Source organism: Lampetra fluviatilis, chromosome 12, assembly GCF_964198595.1.
Source record: "Lampetra fluviatilis chromosome 12, kcLamFluv1.1, whole genome shotgun sequence".
Lineage (NCBI taxonomy): Eukaryota > Metazoa > Chordata > Hyperoartia > Petromyzontiformes > Petromyzontidae > Lampetra > Lampetra fluviatilis.
The window spans coordinates 1,721,056-1,744,091 of record NC_136286.1 but is presented as its reverse complement, the minus strand read 5'-3'; the positions used below and the strand labels follow the sequence as shown (position 1 = coordinate 1,744,091).

The window sequence follows — 23,036 nt, the reverse complement described above, 5'->3', positions numbered from 1 at the left end:
GACCCGGATTCGATTCCCGCTCACGGCTAAAATCGGTGGCGAATGGTCGCGTCATCTGTCTTGGGCCTACCGTACGTCGTCTCGGCATTAAATGAGTATCTGGTGCGGTATTTAGACACCAGCGCTGGGAAGACAAAGGCAGCTGGGCGCGATGCTATCCACACTATCCCCATCGTGTGCCGTCCTGGCCTTCATAGGTGTTCGCTGAGAGTACTTACCCCAACAGCCTACGTAGACTACACGGGTGATCTTTGTTTCGTGTGTCTGTGACGACAGACACGGAGAGAGAGAGAGACGTGACCCGGCGATTACGCACCGCGCCGGGTGTCGGCGCCTGTTGCCGTACGTGACGATTCGATTAATCGCGTCGATTCAGAGAGGCTGTCATTTAAATATCCGAGTTTCGTGTGTACACCGCCTTGTCTGTGTTACTGCCTGTCGCGTGTGTTCTGTCCGGTTCGCCTGCCTCGTCTCCCCAGCCTGGATCGTCTGTCCCCGTCTGCCTCGTTCGCGCCATCGGTCAACTCGAACGGACGACCGAGTCGTGTGTGCCATTCATCGACCATGCACCGACTCACGAGTGAACGAATTAATTAGGAGCGTAGGAACACGTTTCTCTTCTAAATCCATGACATCCCCACGAGTCGTTCGGGAAGGGCAGCTGACCCTTTCGACCGACACGAGAGGTCAGGAACACGCGACACGCTACCCCCAGCCCAGCCGGGTGGGTGGGCGAGGTGGGTAGGGGGAGGTGGGTGGGGGAGGTGGGTGGGCGAGGTGGGTGGGTGGGGAGAGGAGACACCAGCAAGGTCACTCATCCCAGCGATGGCAGAGTGCCAGGCAGGCGCATGAAGCTAAGCCCGCCGACCCGAGCCCGTCAAATAACACGCGCCAGCGATAACTATTTCATCATCGCTTCGTGTTTTCGCCGCCGATGGGGGGGGGGGTGGATCTCATCGGCCGGGAAAGGATTCCGGCCGCATCTCCACGCATTTGCTCCGGCGTGGACATGCAGTGCCAAGCAAACAGCGCAATCATACACCCCCTCCTCCTACCCCTACGCCCCTCTCTTCCCAGCGTTGCACAAGATCTGTCGAGCGGTGATCGGGTACCCCTCCCCACCAGACACCCCCTTTCGCGGCCCCGCCTCCCTATGCATCCACACGATCACCACCCCACGCCACGTTCAGGAATAGAGAGCCGGGTCCATTGGCACATGTTCAACTGGATCCAGAGCAACAGACGCAAACACATATAAATCAAAGAGGGGAAACTGAACGCCGAGGCTACCATAGTCGTACATTGAGTACCGGCACGGGTCATTCTAGAATTCGGGGGGAGAGAGAGAGAGAGAAAAAACACAAAATCTAAAAACAACCAAAGCCACTCCTGGCTCGTGGCGTCCCACAATAGCGGTCAAATGGAGCTTGAAGCCGGGATGAGTTTGATTTATTTTTAGGGGGGGTGCGGGTGGTGGTGGGGGTGGGTGTGCAATTGTTGATTTATTTTGTCTTAGAGGATCGCCGCTTGCCCGGTGTCTCGTTTACAGCAGGGACGGCGATAGCGCGGCGCGCCACCTCCCCCCGCACTGCTCGCGCCCCCCCCCCAACCCCCCCCCCCATCCCCCCCCCAATCCCCCCCCCATCCCCCCCCCCCTCCTCAGAGAAGCTCTCGGGGCTCTCGGGCGCTCGGGATGCGCGACGGGAGAGAGGCGGCCGAGCTCGCCGCGTGCGTAGCGAGTCAACTGTCCGGCCGATTGATTTATTGACTCTGTGCCCCCACCCACCCAGCCACCACCACCACCACCACCCCCTCCAGTCCCGCAGCGCGGCTGCAAATTAGCCGTGTCTCCCTGTCGGCGTCCGTTAACTGCACTTTGATGGCTGAACAGCTACGCGGGGATCGATGTGGATTAAAGGGATGAAAGAAGAGGCTCGCTTTTGTGCGACGCATTAAATTATAAAGGGTGGCGGCTGGGTGCTTTGTTTGGGCCGTGCGTGCGCCTGGCTCTGCCCTGCCCGCTTGTTGTTTTGTTTACACTTTGAGCTCACACACACACACACGCACATATATATACATTCTATATATATGGGATTTTCGTTGTTGATTTGTTGGGAGCTCGGACAGATACAATAATAGGGCCACCCCCGTGTCGCCGAGTCTCTCGCTGAGACGAGAAGGTCACCCTGGCCTCAGGCGGGGGCGAGTGATGGAGGGGATAAGGGGGCGGGGGTACAGACGCAGGGGCCCCCTACCTCCACCAAATCAGATCTGGACGGAGGATTTTGTAATCAGTTTATTTGTTTGTTGACGGGACGAGCGCGTGTCGGGTTTCCCGTTGTGCGTCTGGCCCGGCTGGAATAGATTGGATACCAGAGAGAGAGAGACACACACACAAGGCAGAGAGAGATAGAGGGGTGGGGGTAGGAGGGTGGAGGAGTGATCGAGGAAAATAAGCATCGCCTTCATGAACTGTCGCCAGGCGCCAGTACCTCAACAGCACGTGCGGGCGCAGTGACGTCACAACGAGGGGCGGGTGGCACGCGCGCGACGCTCTCCGCGTGCACGCGCTCCAGGCTCGCATCGAGGCGGCGCGCTGCAGCGTGGCAGATTTGGACGCATAGAGCGCCCGCAGACCACGGCAATTGTGGAATTCCTGAGTTTCGCTATTCGTGCCCTACGCTCGGATTGTCACTGTATAACAACAACAACATCACCCCCTTGGTGTACATTCGTAAGTGTCCATTGTTTAGGACCGAGGCACGTCAAAGCAGCATCGCCTGGGCATGCAGTGTTCGCTGTTGAAGATTGACGCCGTGAAAGCGAGACGACTGACACCTTTGTAAGACTCGCGGGGTTCCGTGTCGGTGACCGAGGCTCGCTGAGATCGCTGCTGGGGACGCACCGAGTCATCGACATCCTCGCCGCGTTGCAAAGCCACGGGGACTTTCTGGGAAGGACAGGCGATGATGCGGTCGCGTGCTCAACGTGGTGCAGTCGTGTCATGAGTCAATATATTTTATGTATGTATGTAGAGAGATACATTTATAATGCGTTCATTATTAATGCCTCTGTGATGGGATTTTAAAGAGTTTTGCAACAACAACAACATTTTCCATATATTAGGCGGCGTCTTTTGTTGCCTTGGAGTCGAGTGGGATGACGCAGCGGGGGAGTGGCGCTCGCAGGGTGCGCGACGATGGTCGGGCAGGAGAGGCGGGTGATGTGGAGGGGAGGCCAGGAGGGTAGGTGCGATAGGGTTGCTCCCTGCCTGTGTCTCGCTCACTCTCCTGACCCTCCAACACTCACCCAAGACCCCTTCGCGTCGAGGAACGTAAAACCGTCACGCAAATCTCGCTCATCCTCGCAGCGGATTTTGGTTAACCGTCGATCAAAGACGGTCACCGCATCGGGTGCTTTCGGATGTCCTTCTGCGCCCATCTGGATCGCTCTTCCTTCCGATGTTAGGAAGCTACTGGAGCTATGCACTTTTAAATTTAGATTGAAAACTATTTCTTTAAAACTGCTTTTTGTGTTACGTTTGTTGTCCTTCCCCCGTACCGCCGATTAGCACGGTTGGCTATGCGTACCTTTGCGACATAAGTTCAACATACATACTCACCCAAGATCTCATAGGCCCCATATACTCACCCAGAATCCTCTGCGCGACCACGCTGCCCTGCACTCTACACCCGAGAGACGTCACTCTCTCACGTGGCTGGGCCCTGACCTCACTCTCCCAGCTGGCCACAGCGAAATGACTGCCACACTCGCTGGGGAGCGGCGGCGCAGTGGTTAGCACACTGCGCCATGAACCCGACAACCTGCATTCAATTCCCGGCCAACAATTAACATCAAGAATATCTCACCATATCTTCATCTCCCCCCTCCCAAGACGCCCTTCAACCCGCTGTGACCAGCACGGTGAAGTATAGTCAAAGAAACCCCATGAGCCACACAGCGTGAGAGTTAGCGGGGGGGAATGGTGGGCTTCATCCAGCAGTGGATTTTGCAACCAACCGTGCTAATTGGAGGTGCGAGTCGTGAATTAGTCTCAATGGGCGCTAATGGCGATCGTTAAATACGCGTCTCCTTCGTAAACCACAATAACAAGAATAGCAATTTTGTTTTCGAATTACGTAAAAAAAATCCCGCCTCAATATTTCAAGAGCCGCAATGCACTGTGTGGTGAATGCGAGACGGTGGTGGCCCTTGACAAATAACGTCGCGAGGAAGCGGTCCTTCAAGAGCCACACGCGGCTCTCGAGTGGCAGGCCGCGGTCCCCTGGTCCCGCTGATGTTGCTGGTAGAGCGGTGGTTCTCAAAGTGGGGGTCCCGGTAGCCACCCCGGTGGACCGCGACGGTCCTCCCAGGTGCTCGCGGTGGCTATGATGCTGAACGCACCTTGATCCCGACAATAGTGACGACGCTCCTTGTACATTTTTTGGTTTCGGACGTTAATTAAAATATTTTACTCATTATATTTCATTTAAAATGAAGTTCGGTAAACAACCCTGATTAAACTACCCTAACCCTATCATCTAAATACCCCCCCCCCCTGAAAACAAACAAACTTACAGCTGCTTTAAAAAAAAGTTTTTTTTTCATGTTCCGGTAATATGAAGCATTTAGTATGACTACTATTCAGAAATAAACATGATTGTATTTTTGGTATTGTCCGTGAATGCGCTTTGTCACCGGGGGTGGACGGACTGGGTGGTCCGCTGGCCTCGAGAGGTTGAGCGGCACCGCTGGAGAACACCGGCTGAGGTGGTTGAGCCACACGGATTGCCTCGTGGGTAACCGAGTGGTCAGTCGCTGTGATGAACTTCTTTCGCACCGTACTTAGCCAACCGTGCTAATCAGAGGTGCGGGGTGGGGGGGGCGACAACAACAAAACACAAAAAGCAGGTTATTATGAAAGAGTTTTCAATCGGGATGATTTCAAAAGTGAATGGCTTCAGTGGCTACCGGATAGCGGGAAGAAGAGCGTTCCAGACGGTCGCAGAAGCGCATCTGAAAGCGGCGCGCGATGCAGTGACCGTCTTTGTTGCAAAGTCCCATGGCTTTGTGCTGGGTGACCAAATACAAACGCTGTGAACACGCGGTCTCTTCACTCCGTTCGCCGCGTTCACTTACACCGTTCACTTACACCGTTCACTTACACCGTTCACTTACACCGCTCACTTACACCGTTCACTTACACCGTTCACTTACACCGCGGTGAATTAAGGTGCCCCGAACACATTTCGGAATCAAAACACCTCTTACTCTCTCATTCACTCACTCTCATTCACTCACTCACTCACTCTCCCATACTCTTACTCACTCTCTTACTCTCTCTCTCTCATTCACTCTCTCATTCACCCACTCTCTTACTCTCCTCATTCTCTCTCTCACTCACGCTCTCACTCACTTACGTTCTTATTTTCTTACTCACTTCCTCCCTCACTCTCTTACTCACCCTCTCATTCACTCTCTCATTCATCCATTCTCTCACTCTCCTCACTCACTCACTATCTCACTCACTCTCTTACTCTCCTCCTTATTCACTCTCTCATTCACTCACTCTCTAACTCACGTTCTCACTTTCTTACTCACTTTCTCACTCACTCTCTTACTCACTCTCTTACTCACTCTCTCACTCACTCTCTCATTCACCCACTCTCTCACTCACTCTCTCACTCACTATCTTACTCACTCTCTTACTCACTCCCTTACTCGCTCACTCACTCTCTTACTTATTCACCCTCTTACTCTCTCACTCACTCTCTCACTAACTCTCTCACTCTTTCATCCACTCGCTCTTTCACTCTCTCGCTCTCTCTTACTCACTCACGCCTCATCATCGTAACGCGTCTCAAGTCTGAACGCAGGACCCTTTGTGCGCACGGCAGCGAGGCACGCCGTGCGCACGCACGGACTGTTGCAAAACACCGACCCAGAACACAACGTCAGTCGCGCGGTGACGTGTTGTCGCGGAATTAAGTTAATTGCGAGCTGAAGTGTTCCGCTGTGTAGATCGTTACCATCAGGGGGGGGGGGGGGTTAAACAACTTTTAACAGCCAGAAGGAACCCCCCCCCAGAGTGGCTGCTCGTCGGGAGAGAGAGAGAGAGGAGAAGAGAGACTGAAACGTTCACCGAGGAAATGAAAGACTCATTGCTGGCGTTTGTTGTTCATAAGAGGCTTATGACGTAAACCTCCAGCCCTAAGCCGGCCCAGGCCTTGATGGCTCGGTGAGTGGTGGGGGACGGCGTGGGTAGAGAGAGAGAGAGAGGCGGGGTGGGATGAAGTCGCCAGATGAGAGCAACCCAGAGCGCGAGCCTTAGGCCAATTACGCGAATGGAAGGCGGCGCTGTGTGCGTGCTGTGGACGTGCGTTGTGTGTGCGTGCTGTGGACGTGCGTTGTGTGTGCGTGCTGTGGACGTGCGTTGTGTGTGCGCGTGCCTTGCGCCAACATCGCTCGCCGCAACAGTCGATTGAGGGTATAATGGGATATGTGTCCCTGTTTTTGCGTGTGAGAGTGTGCTGGTGCTTGTGGGGAGCCGTAGTGTAGCGGTCAACGCGCTTGCACACGGCCCACAATATCGACCGCTCCAGGACCTCGGCCATAAATCACTGGGGAGACAAAGGCGGACGGGCGTTAGCCTGGCCACACCACTCGCTCGTGCATAGGTGCATTCTCGGCCTGGATAGGTTTTCACGAACAGCATTTGCCCTAACAGCCTGCTCCAAGTCTATACGGCGGAAATCGTTGCCTCTGTATGCATGTGCGTGCATGTGCTTGTGCGCGTGTACCTTACGTGCTTGATTTAGGTACTACGTGTGCGCGCGCGCGTGCGTGAACCTCACGGATCGGAGGTTCGCGAAAGGTGGAGCGATCGCTGCGCTGGTGGCCGCGACGTTGTGCTCGGAGCTCGGCGCTTCCGAGACTCGGGGCTTCGAGCTAAAAGAGGTCGCTCGCCCTCCACGCGGACTCTACTCGACACTAACCCCATTTCAATGATGTCCGCGGTGGCGGAAATGCTCTGAGGTTCAGTAATCAGTGTGGGGAGAGGAGGTGCTGCGTGGGGCCGGGCATAGGGGGCGGGGGGGCTGAGAGCAGTGCCGGATGAAGATAGTGCGGGGCCAAGTAGCATGATGTTATAAAGGGGCCCTGAATAAAAAAAACATAAATATGAAAACACTATTTTTTTACTTGCATAGTAGAGTAATTGTATTTTTTCACGTGCTATACAGCCAGATAATACGACAAATCGCTAACCCTAAATACCCAGTCGTTCAGAAAAATTGAAGGCAGTATAGTCCTATAGTAATAAAGCAAGTGCAAAATCACTGAACCGGAATTGATAGCTTGAAAGCATTTAGCGCGGGGCCCTTGAAAGTGCGGGGCCCGTAGCATATGTAGCTACTTTTGCTACTAGGATCATCCGGCACTGGCTGGGAGGGTTAGTGGGGAGAAGAGAAGCGAGGGTTTGGGGGTGTTATGATGCGGCGCATTTTATTTTGAGCGTGGCTGATTGTGACATGATTCATTATCTGTTGCTATGTTTGATTCTTCATTCACGATTTGATCTTGACTTAAAGCTTTCGTGACTGCAGAAATCCATATTATTTGGGTCATGGAGATAGGTTACAAAAAAATACAACCTATCTACGTGACTTTACCGAAAGACCCAAGAATACACGATTTGATTCCCGACGATATATTTACCACACGTATTTCATACATTCCTAATTACCGACGACACATTAAGCGTGGGAGGAGATGCGACAGAGTCGATTTGGCATCGTGTCTTTGCGATTGTAGACGTGAGAAAGGTGGAGGGCGGGAGAGAGGTAGCGGGTTCATGGGGTGCGACACATCCTGACACCTCCTCTCGCAGTACCAGCAGCACCAGCATCAGCGGCTTGTGGCTCGCCATCGAACAAAGACGGTCACTGCATCGCGCGCTTTCAGATGCGGGCCGTCTGGAACGCTCTTCCTTCCGATATTCGGAAGCCACTGGAGCTATGCGCTTTTAAATAATCTAGATTGATAACAAATGTCTTTAGAACCTGCGTTTTGTGTTTAGTTTGTTGTCCTTCTCCTCGCACATCCGAATAGCTCGGTTGGCTATGTATGGTGCAAAAGAAGTTCAACATACGTAACATACAACAACGCCACCAACAACAGCAACAAAAATCGACAGGACCACCACCAACAATAACAACAACGGACAACACTGCCACCACCACCGTCTCTGCTACAACTACCACTCACAACCACCAACAAACGTGATCACGACCACTACCAATACCAAAAGCCACTACCGTTACCCATACTACCACTAGCACAGGGGTCGGCAACCTACGGCTCCGGAGCCGCATGCGGCTCTTTACGGGCTGCTTCTTGACGATATGTACGTATGTACATAGATGCATTGCGGCTCTTGAAATTCTGAATTTTGTACCGAATTGGAAAGAAATGGCTCTTCTTGTTATTTTGGTTGCCGACCCCTGCACTAGCAGTACCACCACCACATCTGCAACTAACAACAACCCTAACCAAGAACGCCACCACCACCAACAAACCACCACCACCACCACCACGACGACTATTAATGCCGACAACAACAACGTCAACCCTTGCCACAATCACCACCACCACTAACAAAATCTCCACGGTAAACAGTACATTTTGAAACCATTACATTTACCAAGCGTGACCTTCGCGTGCATTGAACTTAAAATGGGTGTAGCTCGGGCAGGAGAGCATTTTATAGACAGTAAATAACAACCGACACCACCACAACCACGAAGAACAATCGATACCATTAACAATAAACCGACAACACCACTACCATCAACAACAACCGACACCACCACCACTAACAACAACCGACACCACCACCACTAAAACCGACACGACCACTAACAACAACCGACACAACCAAAAACAACAATCGACACCGCCACCACCACCACTAACAACAACCGACACACCACCACCACCACCACTAACAACAACCGACACCACCACCACTAACAACAACCGACACCACCACCACCGCCGCATTTGTCTCTCTACCACTTTCAGTGAATGGCTCTTGAGTGAAATCGTACAAAGGTCATCGCGCAACGCCACGCGCAGGAATGTAAATACAAGTCACGTGGTGTCCCCGCGTCGAGACTGGGGTTTATTTTATCGCGGGCTAAGCGATCGGACGCGATGTGCAGTCGTCGAATCACTCGGGGGGGGCAGATAAATCGAGTACAGAGAAGTCTCTGGCCCAAGCTAGATGACGCTGATGACGCACGGACGCGTCGAGAGCCGGCACCCTCGTGCTCGAGACAGTGGTGGCATCGTAGAATGACTTGCCCTGTCCCCCCATAACCCGGCCATGGGAATGTGGAATGTCCCAACCACTGGCTCAACGGACGTGAGCACCTACTCACTGATTGATTGAGCATGGATACGATTTGACCTTTCACCTCAGCTGAGTGGAACCTGGCAAGTCTCCTCCTCGTTTAATCGATTCACTCATAAACATCACCGAGTGCACTCACGACTTATTGCGCGCAGGTATCGATGGTTGTATTTATTGAACTCATTACGGTGTGGGCAGTGCAGAACAACCCCACTAGACACCTGTGAAACCCTCTTGGACATCTGTGAAAAAAGAGCTTCATAGCTCATCGGATTCCCCCAGTATGAATAAATAATCTGATTCTTGAACACCATAGTTGTCCCGTACATCTATGCCCCCCACGTCTGTGCTCCCTGGTTTTCACCAACCTGCACTGACGGGCGCGGCGAAGTACGGTAAATAGATAATCTCTAAGACGCGCATGGCGTGCAGCGAGGGCGCTCATCCAGCAGTGGATTGACGAGAAGAACATCCGTCCGGTAGTCGGGCAGCGGTGGTGGCCACGCTGCTGCACGTGACTGCCTGTGGCCCAGCACTGTGGAGGCAGCAGCCAGGGTTGGTGGATCACCGCACTGATGGCGTGAAACTCCCCTCCCGTGGGCGTCGATGAGGTGCCGTACTCTAGCTCGCCAGGGGAAGTAAGTGCAGCGAGTTGGCTACTCGACATCTGCTTCCATCTGTATGGGGATAGAGCGTTGCCCAGTCGCGCAAGGCGCGGGCTTTCTCCGGGTGCTCCGGTTTCCTCCCGCACGCGTATAATAATAGTAATAATATACACGACTCATCACTAATGGGCTGAAAATGTATTGAATTAAACACCCAATGTAGCGGCAGGGTCCTTGCTAAAAAAGAGTTCCACTGCTCGGTGTGGCACTTCTGGACTATTCAGTGAATTTACAAATAGCTGTTCTTGTATAATGGTTTCATGCCACCACTGTAGCCACCAGAGGCGCTACATTCATCGGTGTTACAAACAATTTAAACCCATATAAAAGCAAGAACACAAGCGGTGTTATTGACGAATCCGTTGGGTTTGTTGTTGTTGTTGTTATCTGTGCTTGTGTACCACTGCCAACGCATCATCATCACGGAAATTGTTGAGACCATAATTGGCAATTGCATCAAATCGTTATCAAGAATCGTAACAATTCATCGATTCTCGGGGGTTGGGGTGGGAGGCGAATCTCGTCCCAGCGGTAGCGCGTTCGTCGCTTATTGCATAGGTCGGCGGTTCCGAATTCCAGCGGCCGCCCTGTTTAATACTGCGGGGTATATTAACAATTCAATACCACGCGACCGTCCGTGTCACAGTTAGAAGTTAAAGATCCCGTGACGTAATTGGCAAGAGTAGACCATTGCGTGGCCGACGTAATGGCCCAATTATCAATTTTTATTATTTTTATTTTACCAGGTAAGGCCCACTGAGCTGTCTAGCTCTTTTCTAGAGGCGACCTGGCTATCACAAATGATAGCTCGGCAAAGTGGCTTCTCACGTGCAAATGTATAGCAGCCAAACACTCGAAACGCGTGTTGATGTTGATTCTAAATGTGGAGGGAAAAACCGGAGGACGCGAAGGAAAATCCACGCGACCACGGGGAGGGAGACACGCAAACTCCAAATATACAGCAGCAGGCGTCAGGGTCGGGATCGAACCCATGACCTCCTGCATACCAGGCGAGGTAGTTAACATCTCGCCACCATTTGAAAAATCTGGCAAATTACTCAACCACTCCCCCACCCCACCCCTCTCTACTGCGACAAACCTGGCAGGACCCTCGTGAAGAAGAGTCACGAGACTCGGCGAGGGGTCTCCGGGCTAAACAAGTCTTTAAAGGCGTAATGATGATGATACTAATAATGATGATTCTGCTAATCAATTCACAGAGCGGAATGTACTGGGTGGCGCCGCGTGTGAACAGCGATAACCTTGGTGGTGATGGTGGGTGGGGGGAAGACGCTGAGTCGGCACTTGCTGCTGACTTCTGTCTCTCCGAGTAAAGAGGGAGAGCTCAAGGATACGGCTGTGATTACTGATGCGTGCGTGCGTGCGGTTGTAGTGGGGAGCGGTGGTGCAGTGGTTAGCACGCTGTGCTACGAACCAGCTCACGGCCAACACCGTGACGATTATCTGAACCGGTCCTGGGCATCCCCTAGGTCGACTCGGCCGGTGTGTAATCATCGCCACTGGGAAGACAAAGGCGGCCGGGCGTGGTGCTGGCCACCCACCCCCTCGTGTACCGTGCTGGCATTAATAGGTGCTCGCTAACACTACTTGCCCCAACGATCTGTTGTTTGTAGGGGGAGCTGTGGTGCAGTGGTTAGCACGCTGCTCTACGAACCCGGCTACCCGATGTCGTGGTGTCGTGTGTGGGGAGGTGGCTGAGTGTCGCCTGAGTTCGACTCCTGGCCACGACTGATATCAGTGGCGAGTTATATCAGCAATCACCTAGGTCGACTCAGCCTTAAAATGAATACTTGGTGCGGTGTGTAAACATCAGCACAGGGGAGACAAAGGCAGCCTGGCGTAGTTTCGGGCCACACCATCTCCCCTCATGCGCTGTCGGCCTTACCATGTGCACTTTCCCCTAAACGATTTACGACAAAATGGGAAACGCTATGTGTGTCTAACCGTGCATGTATATTACAGGCGGGCGTATTCGTAAAAAAAAACAATTTGCTGCTGCTGCTTCTGTGATTGCACGCAAAGTTAATGATGACAGTTCCTTGCTCAATCCACTGCTGGATGAGGAAGGCATGCGCGCATCCCCCATCCCTTGTCTGCCTGTCATGGGGGGTGGGGGGGTGTAGTTTGACGATATCTCAGCACGCCGGTGAGGGGGTCACTGGGTTCGTAGCGCGGTGCAGTAGCCACTGCACCACGGTGCCACCCCACACACGCACGATTACGCAACCATACAGACACACGGCGGGAATTTGCGTCTCACAATCACAAATTATGGGCAGAGTGGCCTTAGGAAACCTTCCTTTGCTTTCAGTGTGAAAATGACGATTATTTTCGCAAACTCGGTGTGCATATCGACAGATTGCATCACTCCCGCGAGGGTAACGTAGAGTTGTGAGCATTGTCTGAACCGGTGCAGGGCCACCAACTCCTTTCACCGACCGGCCGTGGCCAGCGTGGCCAGTGAACTATGGTGGGAAGGCCCCCGTTCGGCAGTGGATCGGCATTCTTTGATTTCTCCACCCATGTTGAGGACTCGGTCTACAGCGCGTTCACTCACCACACTGCAGGTCACAACCACACACTCACTCACCCACTCACTCACTCACCCACTCACACACTCACTTACTCACCCACTGACCCACTCACTCACCCACTCACGCACCACACTGCAGGTCACAACCACACACTCTCACCCACTCACACACTCACTCACTCACCCACTCACCCACTCACTCACCATACAGCAGGTCACAACCACACACTCACTCACCCACTCACCCGCTTACCCACTCACCAACTCATTCACCCACTCACTCACCCACCCACTCACTCACCCACCCACTCACCCACCCACTCACTCACTCACTCACCCACCCACCCACTCACTCACCCACTCACTCACCCACTCACTCACTCACCCACTCACCCACCCACTCACCCACCCACTCACTCACCCACTCACTCACCCACTCACCAACTTGCAGGTCACCTCACTTCTCTTTCTGCCTCTTCCCTCGCACCGCTCCACTTGGGAATTCCGTCCTCCCATAACCATCTCTTTTCCCCAAACTCTTAGAATGTATTCGGCAAGTTTACCCATTAAAGCCTCACTGCGTCTCAATGCTCTTTTTTCAGAAGGGTCCTGCCAAGTTTGTTTGCAGTAAGGGGACGATGTTGCTGCTGCTGCTGCTGTGCGATCCCAGTTGAATAACTTGCAGATGATCTTTCAGAATTCGGATGTTTGGCCAACACCATGGTGGTTTTTTTAGGTATGGGAACCGGAAAACCCGAAGGAACTCTATGCAGATTAGGAGTAGAACATATAAACTCCAAAAGTAAATGCGTCCCCAAGTCGATAATCGAACTCAGGTTCTTCTTGCTGCGAGGAACATGTGTGACCAACACGTGGAGCTCCACCGCTTCGCCAGGGCCCTTGCTTCATGTGCCATCTGATTCACACCGCGATGCCGAGCTGTCGATTCTTTACGATAACCTCACTTGCAGTTACATTTGACATACTCGTCTGTTTACATATTCATACTTTAGTCACCCTTTATCTATTTAATGTGTCTGTAAAATTAAGTGTAATTGTACGACGACCGGTACGGGGATAATCTTCCTAAGCCGATCAACGCGATGTGGAATGAATATCTGTTTTGTTTAACATTGATTTACGTTCGTGCATCATTTTTAATTTCTCACGCGGCGACGCAGTTGTTTTTGCCCTGATCTCCATTTGCTTCACTGCCGGAACTTTTTATATTTGTTTTGCTGTTGTTAATGTTGGTGACCCATGTCACTGACTCTTGCAAATGAGACTTTCTATCCACGAGACTCCCTATCCATGAGACTCTTTCCATCCCTGGGTCTCTTTCGACTTCTCGTCTAGTCAAACAAAGCAATGACAACCAACACAAGCTTGAACTTCTCTGCGCCGTTTGCTTCGAACCGCTTGGCATTTTCGGGCCCTTTGATGTCCCGTGCTCAGGGACTGGAAGAAACAGAAGATTAAAAAAGAATAGGGCAGTGCGTACCGGTGGTATTTAAACGGCGGGGGGTGCGTGGAGGGGTGAAGTTGGCTCCAGGTCGCGTGATCAGCTGTTCTGGGTCCCGAGCCAGAAACGCCAGTCTCTCCTGTTCCATCCTGAACGCGGGCGTGCAAGCTCAGCACAGAACAATCAGATCGTGCTCCGCGGTGTTGTTTTGTTTTTTTGAAATCTGCCGACGCGAAGATGGAGAAGAGAAGATAGCGGAGGCGAGGGGAAAAAAGTGAAACTTTTTGTTTCGCGTGGCGAGATTGTGCAGGCTGTCGCCGAGTTGTAGGTGGTGGCATTACCGGCTTCGGCAGCCGTAACGTGAAATGCTGTGGTGGTGGTGCTGCTGCTGCTGCAAAACGTAGCCCTCCTGCGAGCTGTAGCCCTAGCCCTGAACCTCGCCCCAACCCTAGCCCTGTACCTCACCCAGCCCTAGCCCTGCACCTCACCCAGCCCTAGCCCTGAACCTCACCCCATCCCTAGCCCTGTAACTCACCCCAAACCCTAGCCCTGTACCTCACCCAGCCCTAGCCCTGAACCTCACCCAGCCCTAGCCCTGCACCTCACCCAGCCCTAGCCCTGAACCTCACCCCATCCCTAGCCCTGTAACTCACCCCAAACCCTAGCCCTGTACCTCACCCAGCCCTAGCCCTGAACCTCACCCAGCCCTAGCCCTGTACCTCACCCAGCCCTAGCCCTGTACCTCACCCAGCCCTAGACCTGTACCTCACCCCAAACCATAGCCCTGAACCTCACCCCCAGCCCTAGCCCTGTACCTCACCCAGCCCTAGACCTGTACCTCACCCAGCCCTAGCCCTGCACCTCACCCAGCCCTCGCCCTGTACCTCACCCCAAACCATAGCCCTGAACCTCACCCCCAGCCCGAGCCCTGTACCTCACCCAGCCCTAGCCCTGTACCTCACCCAGCCCTAGCCCTGTACCTCACCCAGCCCTAGTCCTGTACCTCACCCAGCCCTAGCCCTGCACCTCACCCAGCCCTAGCCCTTAAACTCACACCCAGCCCTAACCCTGTACCTCACCCAGCCCTAGCCTTGCACCTCACCCCAGCCCTAGACCTGTACCTCACCCAGCCCTAGCCCTGCACCTCACCCTGCCCTCGCCCTGTACCTCACCCCAAACCATAGCCCTGAACCTCACCCCCAGCCCGAGCCCTGTACCTCACCCAGCCCTAGCCCTGTACCTCACCCAGCCCTAGCCCTGTACCTCACCCAGCCCTAGTGCTGTACCTCACCCAGCCCTAGCCCTGCACCTCACCCAGCCCTAGCCCTTAAACTCACACCCAGCCCTAACCCTGTACCTCACCCAGCCCTAGCCTTGCACCTCACCCCAGCCCTAGACCTGTACCTAACCCAGCCCTAGCCCTGCACCTCACCCTGCCCTCGCCCTGTACCTCACCCCAAACCCTAGCCCTGAACCTCACCCCCAGCCCGAGCCCTGCACCTCACCCAGCCCTAGCCCTGTACCTCACCAGCCCTAGCCCTGTACCTCACCCAGCCCTAGCCCTGTACCTCACCAGCTCTAGCCCTGTAACTCACACCCAATTCCAACCCTGTACATCACTCCAATCGAAGCCCTAAGCCTAATGCTCACCTCAAGCCCTAACCCTAAACCTCACCCCAACCCAAGCGCTAACCGTGAACCTCACCCCAACCCAAACCCTGTATCTCACCCCAACCTAAGCCATCACCCTAATCCTCACCCCAACGCAAGGCCTGGCACTGAATCTCACCCTTACCGCAACATTATAGATCTCTTCTTCCCCCGTGCATGAGGAAATGCGAGTGGCGATACACGCAAACAGGTGACTTTCAAAGCCGGGTCCGCACCTGAAAGAGCAGTTGCGCAACTTGGTTGCATGCAACTGCACCGCATATATGTGGCCGTCTCTGCAACCTGTTGCAAGAAGCTGCGCAACTAGTTTAATTTCTTGCGAAACTCCCCTTCCTGTGGGCGTCGAGCTGCCATACCGCGGCTCGCCAGGAGAAGGTAGTCGAGCAAAGTGCAGAATAATGTCATCAGTACATTCTGTATGGGATAGAGCGTTGCCCCCTCGCACGCGCGTGTGTTCTCTGGATGCGTCGGTTTCCTCCCACATGTACAAACACTAATTCATTGGCCAAAAAGATCCCAACATATAGAGGGGGTCGCAGAGCTTGGGCAATTGTTGGCAGTGGGTGGCTCAATTCTGATTGGCTGCTAAACGACACTATCATTTATACAGAGGCGGATCTAGTAACTCCCCAAGGTTGTCCGGTCTCAAAATTCCATGCTTGGCTAAATATGCCTCTAAATCATGCGATATATATGAAAGTTGTTTTGCTGTCTGGCGCGAGGGCAGGCAAGTCCGCAGCGGTGACGTCAACCGCGGACTTCTGCGTGATGACGTCACGCACCGCCCCCCCCCCTCCCCCCACACCCCCCACCCTCCACCCTGGCCGTGTATCCCGCCCAAGTGCCCGTGTCAATTTTCGGAGTTTCGTGGTCGCAGTGTTCCTCACCGCATAGCAAATGAGGCGGCGCGTGCCTCCGGAGCTCGGGCACCCACACTGCACCCCACCACGTCACCTTAAAAGGTCGCAGTGGCTAAGGTGGAACGAATCACGTGGCCGGTGGTGGTGGCGGTGCTGCTGCTGGCGGTGCTGCGACCCCCACCTGCGCGGCCTCCCCGCGGGTCTCGGCCGGCAGCGGCCGGTACCGGCTCGGCGGGCGGTGGCATGACCGGTCCCCCGTACTCCGTGGGCTCGTGATGAGCGAGTTCTCAGTCAGCGGAGGATGATGAGGACGAGGAGGGTAATGGGGCAGAGGAATAGCAGCCGATGTCGGATGAGGTCAAACGCGCGCGTTGGGGGAAGTTGACAAGTTGCATGCGACTGGTTGCACGTGGAGGTGTGGCAATTGCAGCAGTAGCAGCTGCACAATACATCTCCATTTACACTGTCACTACAAGAGAAACAGAAAACTAAACTACTAATTGACCTATTTTTATTTTACCAGGCAAGGCACACTGAGCTATAGAGCTGTTTTTCAGAAGGTGTCTGGCCACCAATGATCGCTCAGCGAAGTGGCTTATCACGTGGTGCACATTTATAGCAGCAACATCCTCTAAGCAAAGGGAGCGGTGGCGCAGTGGTTGGCTCACTGCCCCGCCAACCCGGGGGGAGCAGAGCTTGAATCCCGGTTACAGCTTGCATCAATATCTGAGCAACATCTCAACCGGTCTGGCAACTCACCCCTGTGACCAGCCCGCACCGAGCAGCGCGGTGCAATATCGTCAGACAACCGTCACGGCATGGTACAGGAACCGTCACGCAGCAGTGCATTGTGAGTTGAGAAGGTAATGACCCCTTTTTTCAGTATGTAATCAGAGCCAGAATAAGGGTCATTGTTCGAAAAGTTAGCCTATGATGCGGTGTCTTTATGTTGCGCCCTGTAATGCCTCTCCGCCTTATTGGCGGAGGTGCTGCGGGCAGTCCGACTGTGCTGGTGTAGCAACTGCCGATGCGGTCGACTTTGTGCATCAACACGGATCACGGGGTTCCTCGTTTGTACGAGAAAATATCGCGCATCCACCATTTTGGTGTTGGTAGGGGCGCAGCACTGCAACTGCTCGCTCACGCCACTGTTGGCGGAAAGACCTCCACCACAGGAGCTCTAGATCGTTTCCACTCCACACTGGCCACACGTCTTTGAAGACGTGCAAGTACCCACACTGGACCCCACCACCCACCACACGCGGCCTGCATGCTGGCGGGGGGTCGAGTTGAAGCAATTTGCAGCATGGCTTCTGCTGCCGGGCCAGGAGTTGGAATCTGCGATCTCTGGATTGCAAGTCGAGTCACGTGCTAAACAATCCCCGCACTGTGGCATCATCCATTGAATTGTAAAAGGTCCCTGTAATCCAGCACGCGGGTGCCGCGTCTCGATGCTCTTCGTCCCGTGGGTCCTGCACGTGGCCGTGTGGGCCCCATGGCCCATGGCCCTGTCGAGTGCAGGTAGTGTGCGTGTGGAAGCGGACGGGAGGGTGGCGTGAGTTTAGATTGTTCGTACAGCCTTTACATTCCGTACAGGACGTTGAATGGAGCTGCATATCGATTTATATATATGTTTAAAAACATTTACACGGCCAGTAACTTGCCCGCATTTATAATTCGTAGCACTGGACTTGGGTGGAGCGTTGTGGAGTCCCGACTACCACCTTCTACTGCTCTACCTCACATCGCCGACCCCTTCCACTGCTCTACCTCACACCGCCTACCCCTTCCACTGCACTACCTCACATCGCCTACCCCTTCCACTGCACTACCTCACATCGCCTACCCCTTCCACTGCTCTGCCTCACATCGCCTACCCCTTCCACTGCTCTGCCTCACATCGCCTACCACCTTCTACTGCTCTGCCACGCCGCCCACGGTCTGGCCAGGAGCCTCCTGTTTCCGTACGCTCCGGGTTCGTGATGGATGGCGCGCAATTCACTCAGGCCTGAAAAACTATATTTGTTAATAGATGTTATCGATGATGGGTGCGCATTTTTAATAGAGCGCAGTGCGTGTTTTTTTAAACATCTCGGGGAGCGTTAACAATGTAAGGGGGCTATTTTGGGATCTCTGACGCACGCGACATTAGGGACTGGGTCAGATTGCGCGTTTGAATTGCCATTACTGCCTCACAATTAAATTACAAAACTAAATTTAACAGCTCGCTCATTAGATTGCGCCTGCTCGCTAGTGATTAGCCCAGTGCTGGCTCTGAGCATCGATTGCGTTATTGAGCTTCGGTTATTTGTGGCTTCACTTCCCGGTGCCTTCCCTTGCCCCCCCACCCCCAATAGAACCCCCCCCCCCCCCCCACGTAACTCGATTGAGGAGCCAGAGCCATCCCCTCCATCTATCTCCTCCCCCAAATCCTCTCCTTCACCCCCATCATTCACTTAATACCCCACGTTGTATAATTTATTATTTATTTATTGTTATTATAATAATTAATGTTAATGGAAATGCCCTCATTAGCTGCCGAGATATTTACCCAGGCCGGAGAGTGGTGGTGCAGTGATTAGCACAATGCGCTAAGAACCCGGCGACACAAGTTCGATTCCCCGCGATGGCTAGCATCAGTGGTGAGTGATGGTATCTGAGCCGGTCCCGAACCCTGGGGCCCCCTTCACCGAACGCGGTGAAGTTTGGCCAAACAGCTCCCATAACCATCACGGCGTGGGAGGAGTCTTCATCCAGCAGTGGAGTGAAAAGTAACTCTTAATTAGCAATGCTATTAGTTTATTTACCCGTGTCAGCCTCACTGAGTCTCAAGATTTTAAATGTTGGACCAATTCCGTTCACGGAAGTTTGGCATGCGGCAGGGAAATGGGGAACGTGGAGAAAACCCTCGCGTACGAGGGGATAACGCTCTGGAAAATATGGAATCTCGAACTTGGCATCTGCTGTTCACTTTGCAGCCCATGCCTATGCCACTTGATATTCCCAGGAAGTCTTCCGGTCCGAGCAATGCTACTTAGCTCTCGAGATCTCAAAAAATCGGGCGCTTTCATCATTTGAGTGATTGGACCACGGAACGATGGAATGTTTCATGCAGTATATATGGTATCTCTCAGTAGCAGCTGAAGCAGTAGAGCAATATTTGAATATTTCTGTAGATGGGGATGGGGGGCGGTCAGAAGAGACCTGGGTTGGAGGGTGGAGTCGTATCTGTAGACAGCGTGACTGTCAGCTATAGGCGGGTTGGTGAATGAAACACTGACTTCTAGACGCAAGTTTCGTGTTTACAATCGGCTGGGGGGCTTGCGACGGGCGACGGGGCGGGCGGAGTCGTGACCAGAAATAACGACGCTATTCCGACAAAGCCTTCTGGCTTCGCTCACAACTCAAATTATCGAGTAACCGCTGTGGACGCAAGCGACCAAACAGACACAAACAAAGGTGAAGGTTAATATGCGTCATTGAGAGAGAAAAAAAGAACATCTTTAAAAAAATATGAGGATGGGACGAGAACTGCAACATGTCTCATTCTCCGCCATTATCTATCCACTGCTGGATGAAGGTTCCTCCAAGCCGTCTTCGATGCTCACGGTCTTGCGATATAACAACGATTAGATTGTCACGGTGAAACATTTCCGACACTTTGTTTGACCTACACCAAAGGGCATGCACAGCCTACACAGCTCATCATCATCACCACCACCATAGCTCTATTAATGCCTTGCGGTCACGGTGGGCTCTCTCACTCGACTCGGCACGAGTGCTGTGACAGACAGACACACAAACTAAAAGGCGGGCAGGTGAGCCAAATGTCTGTGCATGTATATTGAGCTTATTTCGCACCGTACGAAACCAATCGTGCTAATCGGAGGTGCGGGGGAAGGACAGCAAACGAAACACAAAAAGCAGTTTTAAAGAAATGATTTTTTTTCGATCTAGATTTAAAGTGCATAGTTCTAGCGACTTCCTAATATCGGAAGGAGGAGCGTTCCAGACGGCCGCACAAGCGCATCTGAAAGCACGCGATGCGGTGACCGTATTGGTTCGACGACGAGCCAAAAGCCGCTGCTGCGGCTGCGAGGATGCCGACCGGAGGAGGAGGAGGTTCATGTCATGCTTCGTCTCGGCTCCTCGCACGCGGCCACGTGTGAACGTCTCGCTCGGCGTGAGCCGCAGCTGCGGAGGCTGCGGCGGCGGCGGCCTTTCGCGGAGAGCCCGCCGTGGGCACTTCGCGTAATTAGCGCCCTCGCTGATGGACAAATTGCCCATTCTCATCACGGGCCGCTTGGTGGCCGCTCTTGTGACGAAGTGTAACGAGATCTGCGGTGACAACGCGACCCGCAAAGTACATTGAGCCGCGAGCCGGGGATGAGTTGAGGCTGTGGGCGGGAGGTTCGGGGTGAAGGGGGTGGGAGGGTGGGATGGGATTTGGATCTGGGATGCGGACAGGGGGGTGGTGACCCTTCGTAACCCCTGGGGCAGCCTCAGAATCCGGCTCAAGCGAAGCGGCGGTGACGCGACCCCCCACCCATTCCACCGTCCTCACCGTCCTCTGAACGGTGCGGTTTTTCATTTCAGCCGCAGATTAAATTCATCGCCAGCTCCGTGGTTAACAAAGTTGCACATTTGGTGGTGGTAGTGGTGGGGGGAGATTTGCGAATTATTTCGGCACCGGATCCTTGTTTGTTGTTGTTGTTGTGGTTTCTTGTTTTTAAATGTTGTTTAATTTCCACGAGGTCCCCGGCCGCTGTGCGGTACAGTTGCGAGGTGCCACTTGCGCGCCGCTCCCGGATTTTTCTTTTTAGGGAGCGAGATTTAGGTAATCGGATAATTACTCACGCGCACGCAATGTGTGTGAGCAGATTGCAGCGCGCTTGTGTGAGGACGGGGGTGGGCTGGGAGGTGGAGAAGGGGACTGGGGGCGGCGCTCCACTGGGGTTTGGAGTGCGGGGGATGAATGAGGAATGGGGGGAGACGGATGGAATGAATGGGGATTGTGAATGATGGATGGGGATGGCGGATATGGATGATGTAGGATGGAGATGATGGATGGTGGGGGGGCGTAGTGGAGGATATATGGGGATGGAAGAGGATGTAAAGAATTGAGGAAATATTGGTGGGAACGAATGTTGGGTGGTCAAGGAAGAGATAAGGAGCATGTCGTCAACAGCCTTGATCAATCTACTGCTGGATGAAGGCCTCGCCCAATCACGGTCCGTCCTGCAGTGCCATGAATTCCATTTTACATCTGCACACGACGCTGATGTCATCATTCCATCTCCACAGTGGACGTCCTCTCTAGCGCATTCCCTCTTCTGACTTGGGGGGGGGGGGGGGAAGATGGAACGGGGACGTAAGGAGGTAGGCGGGGTGATTGCAGACAGGTGAGAGATTGTGGAGGATGAATGAGGATGATGGAGGATGGATTGTGGGCGAGGCAGAATGATTGGAGGATTGAACCTGGTGGGTGGACGATTGTGGTGGGGGGAGGAGGGGGGGGGCGGTAAGGGCGAGGTGGGGGGGAGCGCTGCCTCGATAAAGAATTGCTCGGCCGCCGTTGATAGACGCAGCCACGCAGCTCTGGTCTTGTAACAAAGTGCACAACACTCGCCATCACACGGTCCCAGCTATGTGCGTGTAGCGTAGATACTTGTGTATATGTGCGTGTGTATATGATACCCTCTGCATTAAAATTAAATCGATAGCGGTACCAGAGCGGTTAGAGTGGTGGCACAATGGTCAACCCACTGCGCCATGAACGCATCAGTCCGAGTTCGATTCCCGACTAAGGCGAACATCAGTGGCGAGTGATGAAGTACAGAATGATCTGGGCCTTTCCCCTGATGCGGGTGTGTAAACATCAGCATTGGGGATACAAATGCGACCGGGCATGGCTGCATTCCCTTGCGTGTTGTTCCAGCTTCAATAGGTGCTCGCCAACAGCACTGCAAGCGTTTATTCGGATGATGGTTATCTCCCGTGTGTACGTGTGCTGTGTGCCTCTTGTTTACAAGAACAATTCATGAATTACCCGGGCGAGCCACACTGAGTTCCATGAGCCTTCTTCAGGAGGGTCCCGCTACATTGGGGCTTTATTTAAGATGTTGTCAGCCGATTGATGATGATGAGTTGCGTTGTTTATACAAGTGGGAGGACACCGACGCACCCGGAAACAACACCCCACGCACACGAGGGGGGGGGGGGAAACTTTGTGCACGTACAGACGGAAACAGATGGCGATTCGTTCCCTTGCTGTCCTGCCTTCCAGTAGCGAGCCAAGGTGTGTGGCATCTCCTCGTCGCCCGCGCGAGGGGCAATTTCACGACTTTTGTGTGCGGCGATCCACCAACATTCGCTGCTGCCTCCACGGTGCCGGATCAGAAGCCACGTGCAG

At 53.6% G+C, this 23,036-nt stretch overlaps 1 protein-coding gene and 1 long non-coding RNA gene across 5 annotated transcripts in view; one reads left to right on the top strand and one right to left on the bottom strand.

Annotated features, from left to right (window-relative positions):
- Positions 1-23,036, top strand: part of LOC144935025 (peroxisome proliferator-activated receptor gamma coactivator 1-alpha-like) — a 133,210-nt gene that overhangs the window by 32,048 nt on the left and 78,126 nt on the right. The gene's annotated exons all lie outside the window — the stretch shown is intronic.
- The window catches only part of LOC144935019 (uncharacterized), a 30,780-nt gene that overhangs the window by 2,137 nt on the left and 5,607 nt on the right, over positions 1-23,036 (bottom strand). The window contains exons 1-2 of one of the 4 annotated variants that reach the window (XR_013637254.1): positions 6,855-7,490; positions 2,839-4,858 (exon numbers count right to left, since the gene is read on the bottom strand). This is a non-coding gene — a long non-coding RNA (uncharacterized LOC144935019). Of the gene's footprint in view, positions 1-2,838; positions 4,859-4,971; positions 6,581-6,854; positions 7,491-23,036 lie in introns of those variants that run through there. The other 3 variants (XR_013637253.1, XR_013637252.1, XR_013637255.1) reach the window with 3 other exon arrangements.